Source organism: Canis lupus, chromosome 10, assembly GCF_048164855.1.
Source record: "Canis lupus baileyi chromosome 10, mCanLup2.hap1, whole genome shotgun sequence".
Taxonomy (NCBI): domain Eukaryota; kingdom Metazoa; phylum Chordata; class Mammalia; order Carnivora; family Canidae; genus Canis; species Canis lupus.
The window spans coordinates 12,595,393-12,609,491 of NC_132847.1; positions in this window are offsets into that span (position 1 = coordinate 12,595,393).

Here is a 14,099-nt window from a genome sequence, read left to right on the forward strand (position 1 = left end):
AAGTGGAATTCCTGTATGGTATTTCTATTTTTAGTTTTTTGAGGAACCAGTGTTTTACATAGTGGTTATTTATATTCCCATGAACAGTATATAAGGGCTCCCTTTATTGTATATTCTTACCATGGTTTGTTTTGTTTTGTTTATTTTTTGACTTTTTCATCATAGTCTGACTGCTGTGGGGTGATATCTCATTGTGGTTTGGATTTGCATTTCCCTAATGACTAGTGATTTTGAGCTGTTTTTCATGTACTTGTTGGCTGTCTTTGTGTCTTCTTTAGAAAAGTGTATTCAAGACTTCTGCCCATTTTTAATCCTTTTTAAAAAATACTAAGTTGTGTAACTTCTTTATGTATTTGAATATTAACTCCTTATCAAATATATTATTCCCAAACAACTTCTTGCATTGAGTAGGTTGCTTTTTTGTTTTGCTTTGATAAGATTTTTATCCTTTGTTTTGTTAATGTAGTGTATCTTATTGATGGATTTGCTGATATTGACCACCCTATTTCAGGAGCAATTCCCACTGATTGTATGATACTTTCGATGTATTTTTATTATTTATTATTTGTTTTTTATCTTATTTTATTTTTAAAAATATTTTATTTATTTATTCATGAGAGACACAGAATGAAAGAGAGAGGCAGAGACACAGGCAGAGGGAGAAGCAGGCTCCCCATGGGGAGCCCGATGCGGGACTCGATTCTAAGACCCTGGGATCAAGACCTGAGCCAAAGGCAGACGCTCAACCACTGAGCCACCCAGGTGCTCCTTGTATTTTAAATTTTTTTAAAATCCACTTAGTTAACATGTAGTGTAATATTAGTTTCAGGTGTACAGCTTAGTGATTCCTCATTCTGCACATTATCTGGTGCTCCTTACAAGTCTTTTGTTAATTCTTTTTGGGAGTATTCTGTTGAGAATTTTTAAATCTCTGTTCATCAGGGATATTAGCCTATAATTTTTTTCTTTTTGGGGTCTGTCTGGCTTTGGTATCAGGGTAAGGCTGACCTTCTAAAAGGATTTTGGAATCATTCTTTCCTCTTCAGTTTTTTTAAAAAATAAGTGTAAGTAGAAACTCTTCTTTAGATCTTTGGTAGAATTTACCTATGAAGAAGCCTATGGGTCCTGAATTTTGGTTTTTGGAGGGTTTTAAAATTGCTAATTCAATTTTCATTACTTGTCTATTCAGTCTATTCAGATTTTATATTCCTTCCTGTCTCAGTCTTGGAGGTTGCATGTTTCGAGGAATTAATCTATTTCTTCTAGGTTTTATAATTTGTTGCTTTGTAATTTTTTTATAGTGGTCTCATGATCCTTTGTATTTCCCTAGTGTCAGTTGTTGCTTCTTTCATTTCTCATTTTATTTATTTGGGCCTCTTTTTTTCTTGATGACTCTCCCTAGAGATTTATCAATGTATCTTTTTAAAAAACCACCTTTTAGTTTCATTGATCTTCTGTCTTGTGGGTTTTAGTCTCTATTAATATTCTACTCTGGTATTTATTATTTGTTTTCTTCTAATTCATGATTTTGTTTGTTGGTCTTTCTCTAGTCCTTTTAGATGTAAGGTTAGATTGAAGTTTTTTCTTGTTTCTTGTTTCTTTATCACTACAACTTTGTTCTTGAAACTGCTTTTGTTACATCCTGTAAGTTTTGGAAAGTTGTATTTTCATATTTGTGTCAAAAATTTTTTGATTTCTTCATTGACCCATTGGTTGTTTAGTAGCATGTTGCTTAGCCTCCATGTGTTTGTGTTTTTTCCATTTTTTCTTCTTGTAACTGATTTTTCATTTCCTGCCCTTGTTTGAATAGATGCTTAGTATGACTTCAGTCTTTTGAAATTTATTAAGATTTGTTTTGTGGACCATAATTCAATATATCCTGGAGAATGTTTCCTGTACACTTAAAAATATGTATATCCTGCAGTTTGGGGATGAGATGTTCTGTATATATTGAGTAAATCTATCTGGTCTAACATGTTTTTTGTTTTTGTTTTTTTAATTTATTTTTTATTGGTGTTCAATTTACTAACATACAGAATAACCCCCAGTGCCCATCACCCATTCACTCCCACCCCCCGCCCTCCTCCCCTTCTACCACCCCTAGTTCGTTTCCCAGAGTTAGCAGTCTTTACGTTCTGTCTCCCTTTCTGATATTTCCCACACATTTCTTCTCCCTTCCCTTATATTCCCTTTCACTATTATTTATATTCCCCAAATGAATGAGAACATATAATGTTTGTCCTTCTCCGACTGACTTACTTCACTCAGCATAATACCCTCCAGTTCCATCCACGTTGAAGCAAATGGTGGGTATTTGTCATTTCTAATAGCTGAGTAATATTCCATTGTATACATAAACCACATCTTCTTTATCCATTCATCTTTCGTTGGACACCGAGGCTCCTTCCACAGTTTGGCTATCATGGCCATTGCTGCTATAAACATCGGGGTGCAGGTGTCCCGGCGTTTCATTGCATCTGTATCTTTGGGGTAAATCCCCAATAGTGCAATTGCTGGGTCGTAGGGCAGGTCTATTTTTAACTCTTTGAGGAACCTCCACACAGTTTTCCAGAGTGGCTGCACCAGTTCACATTCCCACCAACAGTGTAAGAGGGTTCCCTTTTCTCCGCATCCTCTCCAACATTTGTTGTTTCCTGCCTTGTTAATTTGCCCCATTCTCACCGGTGTGAGGTGGTATCTCATTGTGGTTTTGATTTGTATTTCCCTGATGGCAAGTGATGCAGAGCATTTTCTCATATGCATGTTGGCCATGTCTATGTCTTCCTCTGTGAGATTTCTGTTCATGTCTTTTGCCCATTTTATGATTGGATTGTTTGTTTCTTTGGTGTTGAGTTTAATAAGTTCTTTATAAATCTTGGAAACTAGCCCTTTATCTGATATGTTATTTGCAAATATCTTCTCCCATTCTGTAGGTTGTCTTTGAGTATTGTTGACTGTATCCTTTGCTGTGCAAAAGCTTCTTATCTTGATGAAGTCCCAATAGTTCATTTTTGCTTTTGTTTCTTTTGCCTTCGTGGATGAATCTTGCAAGAAGTTACTATGGCCGAGTTCAAAAAGGGTGTTGCCTGTGTTCTTCTCTAGGATTTTGATGGAATCTTGTCTCACATTTAGATCTTTCATCCATTTTGAGTTTATCTTTGTGTATGGTGCAAGAGAGTGGTCTAGTTTCATTCTTCTGCATGTGGATGTCCAATTTTCCCAGCACCATTTATTGAAGAGACTGTCTTTCTTCCAATGGATAGTCTTTCCTCCTTTATCGAATATTAGTTGACCATAAAGTTCAGGGTCCACTTCTGGATTTTCTATTCTGTTCCACTGATCTATGTGTCTATTTTTGTGCCAGTACCACACTGTCTTGATGACCACAGCTTTGTAGTACAACCTGAAATCTGGCATTGTGATGCCCCCAGATATGGTTTTCTTTTTTAAAATTCCCCTGGCTATTCGGGGTCTTTTCTGATTCCACACAAATCTTAAAATAATTTGTTCTAACTCTCTGAAGAAAGTCCATGGTATTTTGATAGGGATTGCATTAAATGTGTATATTGCCCTGGGTAACATTGACATTTTCACAATATTAATTCTGCCAATCCATGAGCATGGAATATTTTTCCATCTCTTTGTGTCTTCCTCAATTTCTTTCAGAAGTGTTCTATAGTTTTGAGGGTATAGATCCTTTACATCTTTGGTGAGGTTTATTCCTAGGTATCTTCTGCTTTTGGGTGCAATTGTAAATGGGATTGACTCCTTAATTTCTCTTTCTTCAGTCTCATTGTTAGTGTATAGAAATGCCACTGATTTCTGGGCATTGATTTTGTATCCTGCCACGCTACCGAATTGCTGTATGAGTTCTAGCAATCTTGGGGTGGAGACTTTTGGGTTTTCTATGTAGAGTATCATGTCATCAGTGAAGAGGGAGAGTTTGACTTCTTCTTTGCCAATTTGAATGCCTTTAATGTCTTTTTGTTGTCTGATTGCTGAGGCTAGGACTTCCAGTACTATGTTGAATAGCAGTGGTGAGAGTGGATATCCCTGTCTTGTTCCTGATCTTAGGGTAAAGGCTCCCAGTGCTTCCCCATTGAGAATGATATTTGCTGTGGGCTTTTCGTAGATGGCTTTTAAGATGTCGAGGAATGTTCCCTCTATCCCTACACTCTGAAGAGTTTTGATCAGGAATGGGTGCTGTATTTTGTCAAATGCTTTCTCTGCATCTAATGAGAGGATCATATGGTTCTTGGTTTTTCTCTTGCTGATATGATGAATCACATTGATTGTTTTACGGGTGTTAAACCAGCCTTGTGTCCCAGGGATAAATCCTACTTGGTCATGGTGAATAATTTTCTTAATGTACTGTTGGATCCTATTGGCTAGTATCTTGTTGAGAATTTTTGCATCCATGTTCATCAGGGATATTGGTCTGTAATTCTCCTTTTTGGTGGGGTCTTTGTCTGGTTTTGGAATTAAGGTGATGCTGGCCTCATAGAACGAATTTGAAAGTACTCCATCTCTTTCTATCTTTCCAAACAGCTTTAGGAGAATAGGTATGGTTCTTCTTTAAACGTTTGATAAAATTCCCCTGGGAAGCCATCTGGCCCTGGACGCTTGTGTCTTGGGAGGTTTTTGATGACTGCTTCAATTTCCTCCCTGGTTATTGGCCTGTTCAGGTTTTTTATTTCTTCCTGTTCCAGTTTTGGTAGTTTGTGGCTTTCCAGGAATGCGTCCATTTCTTCTAGATTGCCTAATTTATTGGCGTATAGCTGTTCATAATATGTTTTTAAAATCGTTTGTATTTCCTTGGTGTTGGTAGTGATCTCTCCTTTCTCATTCATGATTTAATTAATTTGAGTCTTCTCTCTCTTCTTTTTAATAAGGCTGGCTAATGGTTTATCTATCTTATTAATTCTTTCAAAGAACCAACTCCTGGTTCTGTTGTTCTGTTCCACAGTTGTTCTGGTCTCGATTTCATTGAGTTCTGCTCGAATCTTTATTAACTCCCTTCTTCTCTTGGGTGTAGGATCTATTTGCTGTTTTTTCTCTAGCTCCTTTATGTGTAAAGTTAGCTTTTGTATTTGAGTTCTTTCCAGTTTTTGAATGGATGCTTGTATTGCGATGTATTTCCCCCTTAGGATGCAGCTTTTGCTGCATCCCAAAGATTTTGAACGGTTGTATCTTCATTCTCATTAGTTTCCATGAATCTTTTTAATTTTTCCTTAATTTCCTGGTTGACCCTTTCCTCTTTTAGCAGGATGGTCCTTAACCTCCACGTGTTTGAGGTCCTTCCAAACTTCTTGTTGTGATTTAGTTCTAATTTCAAGGCATTATGGTCTGAGAATATGCAGGGGACAATCCCAATCTTTTGGTATCGGTTCAGACCCGATTTGTGACCCAGTATGTGGTCTATTCTGGAGAAAGTTCCATGTGCACTCGAGAAGAATGTGTATTCAGTTGGGTTTGGATGTAAAGTTCTGTAGATATCTGTGAAATCCATCTGGTCCAGTGTATCATTTAAAGCTCTTGTTTCTTTGGAGATGTTGTGCTTGGAAGACCTATTGAGTATAGAAAGAGCTAGATTGAAGTCACCAAGTATAAGTGTATTATTATCTAAGTATTTCTTCACTTTGGTTAATAATTGATTGATATATTTGGCAGCTCCCACATTCGGGGCATATATATTGAGGATTGTTAAGTCCTCTTGTTGAATAGATCCTTTAAGTATGATATAGTGTCCCTCTTCATCTCTCACTACAGTCTTCGGGGTAAATTTTAGTTTATCTGATATAAGGATGGCTACCCCTGCTTTCTTTTGAGGACCATTCGAATGGTAAATGGTTCTCCAACCTTTTATTTTCAGGCTGTAGGTGTCCTTCTGTCTAAAATGAGTCTCTTGTAGACAGCAAATAGATGGGTCCTGCTTTTTTATCCAGTCTGAAACCCTGTGCCTTTTGATGGGGTTATTAAGCCCGTTTACGTTCAGAGTTACTATTGACAGATATGATATCTATTCAGTCCTTGTTTTTGTGGACTGTTCCACTGAACTTCTTCTTAAAGGGGAATTTTAAGAGTCCCCCTTAAAATTTCTTGCAGAGCTGGTTTGGAGGTCACATATTCTTTCAGTTGCTGCCTGTCTTGGAAGCTCTTTATCTCTCCTTCCATTTTGAATGAGAGCCTTGCTGGATAAAGTATTCTTGGTTGCATGTTCTTCTCATTTAGGACCCTGAATATATCCTGCCAGCCCTTTCTGGCCTGCCAGGTCTCTGTGGAGAGGTCTGCTGTTACCCTAATACTCCTCCCCATAAAAGTCAGGGATTTCTTGTCTCTTGCTGCTTTAAGGATCTTCTCTTTATCTTTGGAATTTGCAAGCTTCACTATTAAATGTCGAGGTGTTGAGCGGTTTTTATTGATTTTAGGGGGGGATCTTTCTATTTCCTGGATCTGAATGCCTGTTTCCCTTCCCAGATTAGGAAAGTTTTCAGCTAGAATTTGTTCAAATACATATTCTGGCCCTCTGGCCCTTTTGGCGCCCTCGGGAACCCCAATTAAACGTAGGTTTTTCTTTCTCAGGCTGACGTTTATTTCCCTTAATCTATCTTCATGGTCTTTTAATTGTTTGTCTCTTTTTTCCTCAGTTTCCCTCTTTGCTATCAACTTGTCTTCTATGCCACTCACTCGTTCTTCCACCTCGTTAACCCTCGTCGTTAGGACTTCTAGTTTGGATTGCATCTCATTCAATTGATTTTTAATTTCTGCCTGATTAGCTCTAAATTCTGCAGTCATGAAGTCTCTTGAGTCCTTTATACTTTTTTCTAGAGCCACCAGTAGCTGTATAATAGTGCTTCTGAACTGGCTTTCTGACACTGAATTGTAATCCAGATTTTGTAACTCTGTGGAGAGAGGACTGTTTCTGATTCTTTCTTTTGAGGTGAGGTTTTCCTTCTAGTCATTTTGCTCAGTGCAGAGTGGCCAAAAGCAAGTTGTATTGGGATAAGGAGAAAAAGAGAGGAGAGAAAGAAGGAAAGAAAAGAGAAAGAGAAAAAAGGGAAGAAAAAAAAAACGAAAAAAAAAAAAAGAAGAAAAAGAGAAAGAAAAAGAAAGGAGAAAAAAAGGGGGTGGGGGAAGGAAATAAATCAAAAAGCAAAACAAAACAAAACAAAACAAAAAAAAGAACCACGGGGGAGTATCTTCTGATTCTGTGTACTTTAAGTCCCTTGGCTTCTCTTGGAAGTTGTCAGTCAGTCTAGCTGGTCTTCTGGGGGAGGCACCTGTTGTGCTGATTTTCAGGTGTTAGCAGTTGGGGGAGCTGCTGTGCCCCTGCCTGGTGCCGGGCTCAGTGGGGGTTGTTTACCCCGTGAGGCCGCAGGAGGAACAGCCCCAGTGGCGGGGCAGCTCTGGAAACCTGGATTCAGTACCCGCAGGAACTCCGGAGCTCTCGGTCTGCAGGGCCTGGAGGCTCCGGGCGGGGCCGCTGATCTGCTCAGCTGGGGCAGGAGCGTCCTCGCTGTCCTGGGCCCTCCCGGCCTCTGCCTGTCCCGGGGGGGAGGCCGGATCCTGGGCTGTGTCCCGGCGCCCTGTGCTCCGGAGCCTGCGCTGTTGGATTCGCGCTCCCGCCCCGCAGCCCCCTCCGCGGAGCCGCCCCCGAGCCCCCCGAGCTGCTCCGGGTCCCGCCGTGCGCGCTGCAGCCCTTAGGGAGCTCGGCGCACTCTCCCGGGGCGCAGGTGTCTGTTAGTGTCCCCGGGAGCCCGAGGGCATCCCCGCCCTCCTGGGTCCTGCTCCAACTCCCCGCGAGCCCCTTTCCGCCCGTGAAGGTCGGTGCAGCTCCTGCTCCTCCGGGACGGGGCTCTCCTGTCCTGGGGACACTCGCCCCGGCCTCAGCCCGGCTCCTCGGGGGGCCCCTCCCCCTTGGAGGCCTTTGTTTCTTTACTTCTTTTTCCCCGTCTTCCTACCTTGATAGAAGCGCGAACTCTTCTCACTTTAGCATTCCAGCTGGTCTCTCTTTAAATCTCAGGCCGAATTAATAGATTTTCAGGATAATTTGAAGGTTTTCTAGGTAATTTGGTGGAGACAGGTGATTTGGGGACCCTACTCTTCCGCCATCTTGCTCCTCCCCCCTGGTCTAACATGTTAAAGTAAATATTTACTTACTGATTTTCTTTCTGGATGTTCCATCCATTGCTGTCAGTAGTGTTTTAAAGACCTCTACTATTACTGTATTGCTATTAATTTCTTCCTTTACATCTGTTCCTAAGTTTTTATATATTTAGGTGTTTATTATATATTTATTATGTACAGATTTACACATTATATCCTTCCTTTGACTCCTTTATCACTATGTCATACCCTTCTTTGTCTTTCATTAAAGTATTTTTTTCTGATATGTGTGTCAGAAAAAAATGCTACTCCAGCTTTCTTTCTATTTCTGTTTGCATGGAATATTTTTTTTCATTCCTTTACTCTCAGTCTGTGTATGTCTTTAGATCTAATGTGAGTCTCCTGTTCATTCAGCCACCCTGTATTTTGATTGGAACATTTACTTCATTTACATATAAAGGAATTATTGGTAGGTATATACTTATGGCCATTTTGTTAATTTTCTCTGTTCCTTTTTTCTTCTCTTGGTCTCTTCACTTTATAGTTTAATGGTTTTCCTTAGTGCTATGTTAGGGTTCCTTTCTCTTTATTTTTTAGTATCTTTTGCAGGGTTTGGGTTCATACTTATTGACCTATACATACAGCAGTTTATTTTAAGCCGGTAGTCACTTAACCTCAAAGGCATCCTAAAAACACTCCCTTTTTACTACACCTCATGTTTTACGTTTTGACATCATGTTTTATATCCTTTTCATTTTGTGTATCCCTTACCTACTTGTATTTGATAGAACATTTTTGTCTTTAAACCTTCATATTAGTTTTCTAAATGGCTTCTCCTTTGCCTTTGCTATATATGTGACCTTACTGGGGAAATTTTTTTTCTTTCATATATTTTCTTAGATATAGTTAAAGGCCTTTTTTTTCCACTTGAAAAAGAAGCTTTAATATTTCTTAGAAGGCCAGGTTAGGGGTGGTGAACACCTTAATCTTTGCTAGTCTGGGAAACTCCCTCTCTCCTTCATTCTAAATGATAATTCTTGGATAGAGTATTCTTCATTTTAAGTCTGTCCCTTTCAGCATTTAGATGGCTCTGCTACTTCCTTCTGGCCTGTAAAGTTTCTGCTTAAAAATAACCTGACAGATTTACAAAGTTTCTTTTCTTTGTGACTATTTGTCACAAAGTCAAATACAAGGCAAAATCTCTTTATTCTCTCCATGGTTGTTATCCGCACATTCAGTGGAGATTCCCCTGGTCAGTGCTCTCTCACTGGGGAGGCACCACAGAGGAACACCCAACAGAACATAAACATAAAGGATAACCTCTGTTTATTCTTCCAAAGATAAATTCTAACCTATTCTTAAAACTTTCTCATGTTTCTATTTCCATTTAGAAATATATATAAATAATTAAATTCACTATTAAGGAAGTAAACTGTATCACATACAGGATTGTAAATGTTAGGAAACAATTTTAAATGATTAAGTTTCATACTGGGTTACTGATCAATAGCTCATTTTTGAACAATTGCTTCTCTTCTTACACTTTATTAGGACCACCTCAGGAAGATTTCAGTTGTTGGTGATAATATACAATGGGTTAACGTTAGTTGTTAAATGATTTTCTATCTTCTGTAAGATTGAGTGAATCTACACCTCCTAACTTTAAGTTGCATTCTTTCTTTTTCTCTGTGGTCTTCACACATAGACCTGAGCTGATTGATTGATGCTTACTCTGTGTAATAACGTAGCTCTTCTGGAAAGTCACATTTGCCTTTTTATGACAGTAACTTTCCCAGTTGAAAGCTACAGAAGCAGCTTGTAAAGCGATTTCCCTTGGTCAACAGAGCTTTTTTTTTTAACATCGAAAATGGCTTCTGGTGATACCATTACTGTGTACTATGATTTCTTGAGCTGACATACTTTACTGAATTCACTGGGTCTGTGAGCAGTCTTTTGAGTTCCTATTCTGAAAACTAACTTGAGCTACTTAGTAAAAGCAAAGTCGGGGCTATAATGACTCTCATAACCTGGGAAGGAGAGAATTTAACTTGGCTTAAAGTGTGGCAGATATAAAGTACCAAAAATTTGCTCATAGCCCAATTTCGAAAAATCCCTCTCAGCCTTCAACTGTATAGAGAGAACTTCTTACACATGGTTAAAGAAAATAGTCACCAGCGAGTTTAAATATAAATGGTCCTTAAAGTTCATGGGTTAAGAGGGTGGACTTTTTAAATTTTTTTCTTCAACTCACAACCCTCACAATACCTTTAGTAGAGGTAGGGAGGGGAGGGCAATACCATGTTAATATTAACGTGTTACTAGAATATAACGGAATATATGCTGGAAAAACTGAACATTAGACATCTTAGCAACTCTGGTATTCGGTACTACATCTGAAAGCTTCAGTTTATGTGACATTTTTACTTAAAAGCACTTTTCCTTGAAACCAAAAAAAAAAAAAAATTGGGGATGTTACAGGGATGTTTTCTCCTTAAAATTGGAGTGACTGAACAGTTGCCATTGTGCTAATGAAGCTGAAAGAAAAGCAATTAAAAATCCAAATGTCTGAAAAATGACATCCATTAAACCTTCATTATACTGCTATTAACTAAAGGAGTCTATTATGTCCCACAGTAGATGTTTGAGATGATCACTTTGGAAAAGATAAAATTGCCTTATTTACATGTACTTATTTTTTAAAATTTAACATAGGTTTCTTTAATTTTTATAAAACATGTTAGTCGCAAGTTGTATTTAATTTTGTTATAGATTTCTAAGCATGTATTATATAAAGAAATTATAGATGTAAACACTCAAAAATTAGTAGCTTTACATTGCTAGCCATATGTATAGTTGGATCTATAATTTTACCTTTCTTCACACTTAAATTTAATGTGGTCACTGCTCCAACTTTTCCTTAGCTTAGTTGAACTGGAATTAAAGAATGTGGATCCTATTAAAGAGGATCATATTAAACATCAATGCATGCCTCCCAAAAAATTAGGATTACTTAACAGCAACGCCTTAGGAAAACATGTGTGCTTCAGTGAGGACACTACCTATGAACCTACATGGTGCCAGATTTCGAACTCCAGAAATGGTTGGAAGTGAAAGAGGCATAGTTGATCCTTTAGTATATTGAAACAAATGTTGAAATACAGACTATTTGTTTGTAAAACTAGAAGTTGTAAGGACAATTGATACACAAAATTGGAAAATATTTCTGTTGCATTTACTTCTACTTTAAAGAAAGAACAATTCATAGTTCAACTATCCAATTTAGATTTCTACTTTCTTGGTAATCATATCTTTCCCAAGCTCTTTTCCTGGGCTAGCTTATTTTCCCACAGGCTTCAACTATTCTCTACGGTGGACATTATGGTCCCTAACCACTTACGAAAAAAATTTTCTTTTTATTTTATTTTTTAAAGAATATGCCTCATCACTCTTAGAGGATTTATTTTACCTTGATAATTTCATACTATTAGCTCTTAGAACTACAATACAATTTCTGCCCAGTGACATTGAAATGCAGAAATTAAGGATATTAGCTTTGAAGTTGCACACATTAGAATTTTTACCAGTGGTTTGATACTGAGTAAATGAATTTTGTGAAACTTATTTTATTCATGTGTGAATAAAGGTAATATTAATATGATTACAACTTCATAGACATAGAAATGTAAATATTTAGTAATTAATTGCTTTACATTAATAGCTGTACTAGTATTTTGCTTTGGCAGACCAGGAATGCCTAAATTTCAGAGGCATAAATAGGAGATCCATAATATGATAATCTTTAGTCTTACTGTTAAATGTTCTCAGATTAAGATGCTTTGTTAAGCAAAAGCATTATCAAGGGTGTCAAAGAATACTCTAAAATTATGCCCTATCCCACCCTTCTTTTGGTATAGTACCAAGCATGTGTAAGACATTAAATAACCTTTCCATATTTTCAGTTTTCTATCATGATTTATTTAATAGAACTAAACTTCTCCATTAGTCATCAGGGCCTATACTTCCAAGGAACCTAGTGCAATTACTTTCTATAGCTTCCACCTTGTATCTAACACCATATTCCTGTTAAGTACCAACTATAAGGACTTGTATGACCCAAGGTTATAATGTAGCTATCCTATATTCTCTACCACTGCATTTCCACAGGGAAGTCTGTTGGTCTTCCCTAACCACTTTTCTTCTTTATCTCAACCATCCAGGCAAATTGAAGGAGGGGTCATATCTACATGCTCTGTTGAGTCTTTTGTATCTATTTTAGGCCAAGTTTTTGTGACCACATTAGATTCTATGGGGTGGATCTTCTGACTTGCTCTAGGATAAAGACATATGCCTAGAAGAAATTATCCCTGCACCTTTTCCAAAAATGATACTGTGCAACATGGATAGAAAATATAGATAACCTATCTCTATGGAGTAGATGATAAACTATAAACCTCAGCTTATAAATGGAAAAAAAAAAATGAAAACCTGGGATCAACAGAATCAGAGTTACTCCCTCCAAAGGGGCTGTGAGTTTGATGGTAGATGCACGGAATAATGGGAACAGTGAGGCCTTATTGGTAGAAGCAGCCAGAAAACTTCAGCAAAGGTTTGTTTCTGTTCAGCATCAGAACTCTTGTGCCCATCTCTGACAAGGCACAGTCCAGAGTCATCACAGTGGGCAAATTAAAAGGAAAATCTGTGACCCAGTGGCTTTTCTTGGGAGAAGCAGCAGATATTAAAGAAATGGAATAAAACAGCTAAGGCTAAGAACTTAAAATACAGGGCCTCCTGGGAGGCTCAGCAGTTGAGCATCTGCCTTCAGCTCAGGTCATGATTCCAGGATCCTGGAATTGAGTGCCACATTGGGCTCCCTGCAGGGAGTCTGCTTCTCCCTCTGCCTATGTCTCAGCCTCTCTTTTTGTCTTTCAAGAATAAAAAAAAAAAAAAAAATCCTAAAGAAAAATAATACAGTAGAGGGACTCCCAGATGGCTCAGTTAGTTATGTGTGTGCCTTCAGCTCAGGTCATGATCTCAGCGTTCTGGGAAATCCCCCAAGTTGGGCTCTGTCCTTAGCAGGAATTCTGCTTAGCGCTCCCTCTCCTCCTGGCCCTCCACTTGCTTGTGTTCTCTCTCTCTCTTTCTCTTGATTAAATAAAGTCTTTAAAAAATACAGTAGAAACAACTGTCACCAACAACAGCATTTATCTATTAGAACTTTCAAGAAAATCACTCAATAAGGAGCAGAAGCGATAATCACAGAGACATTGGCATTTGTGGACATGAATTTTAAATCGATTATTGTACATACATTTTATACTCTCAGGTTTCAAAAGGAATTAAACATAATGAAGAGACAAATAGATGATCCAAGAAAAAGAATCCAGTGGAAACCCTGGACCTGAAGTAGACAATATTGAAAAGGAAATTTTTACTAGGTCACAATAACAACAAATACATGTGATAGAAGAGATCATGCAAACACTACTCCATGGAAGGCTAGTGTGGAATATTCACATCAACTAGGTCACATAGAAGGATGTTTCATGATAACCTGTTCTGTATGTTTGTTTAATATAGACTCCTATGTCTATGCAATATTTCAAATATAAAAAAATAAACATGCACTAAAGATTCTAAAACAAAGAAATTAGGAGAAAGTTTGATGTATAACAAATATGAAGAAAAAAGTGAATGTAACTCTTTTAAGAGGTAACTTTTTTAATTATCTGGAAAACAAAAAATCAATGGAAGAGCTACTATAACCATGAGAAAATTCATTCAAAGAATGAATTCAATAAAGCAGAGCAGAGTATAAATTTAAATCTACCGCTCTTTAATTATAAAAATACTATCAACTAGATGACTAGTGAAAAGATAAGATCCCATTTTCAGTATAAAAATATGAAATACAGTAGTAAGAAACATATTAAACTTACAGGAAGCAAGTGAAAAGTAGATCCTAAAAAACAGTAGTGGACCTCAGCAATGCTGGA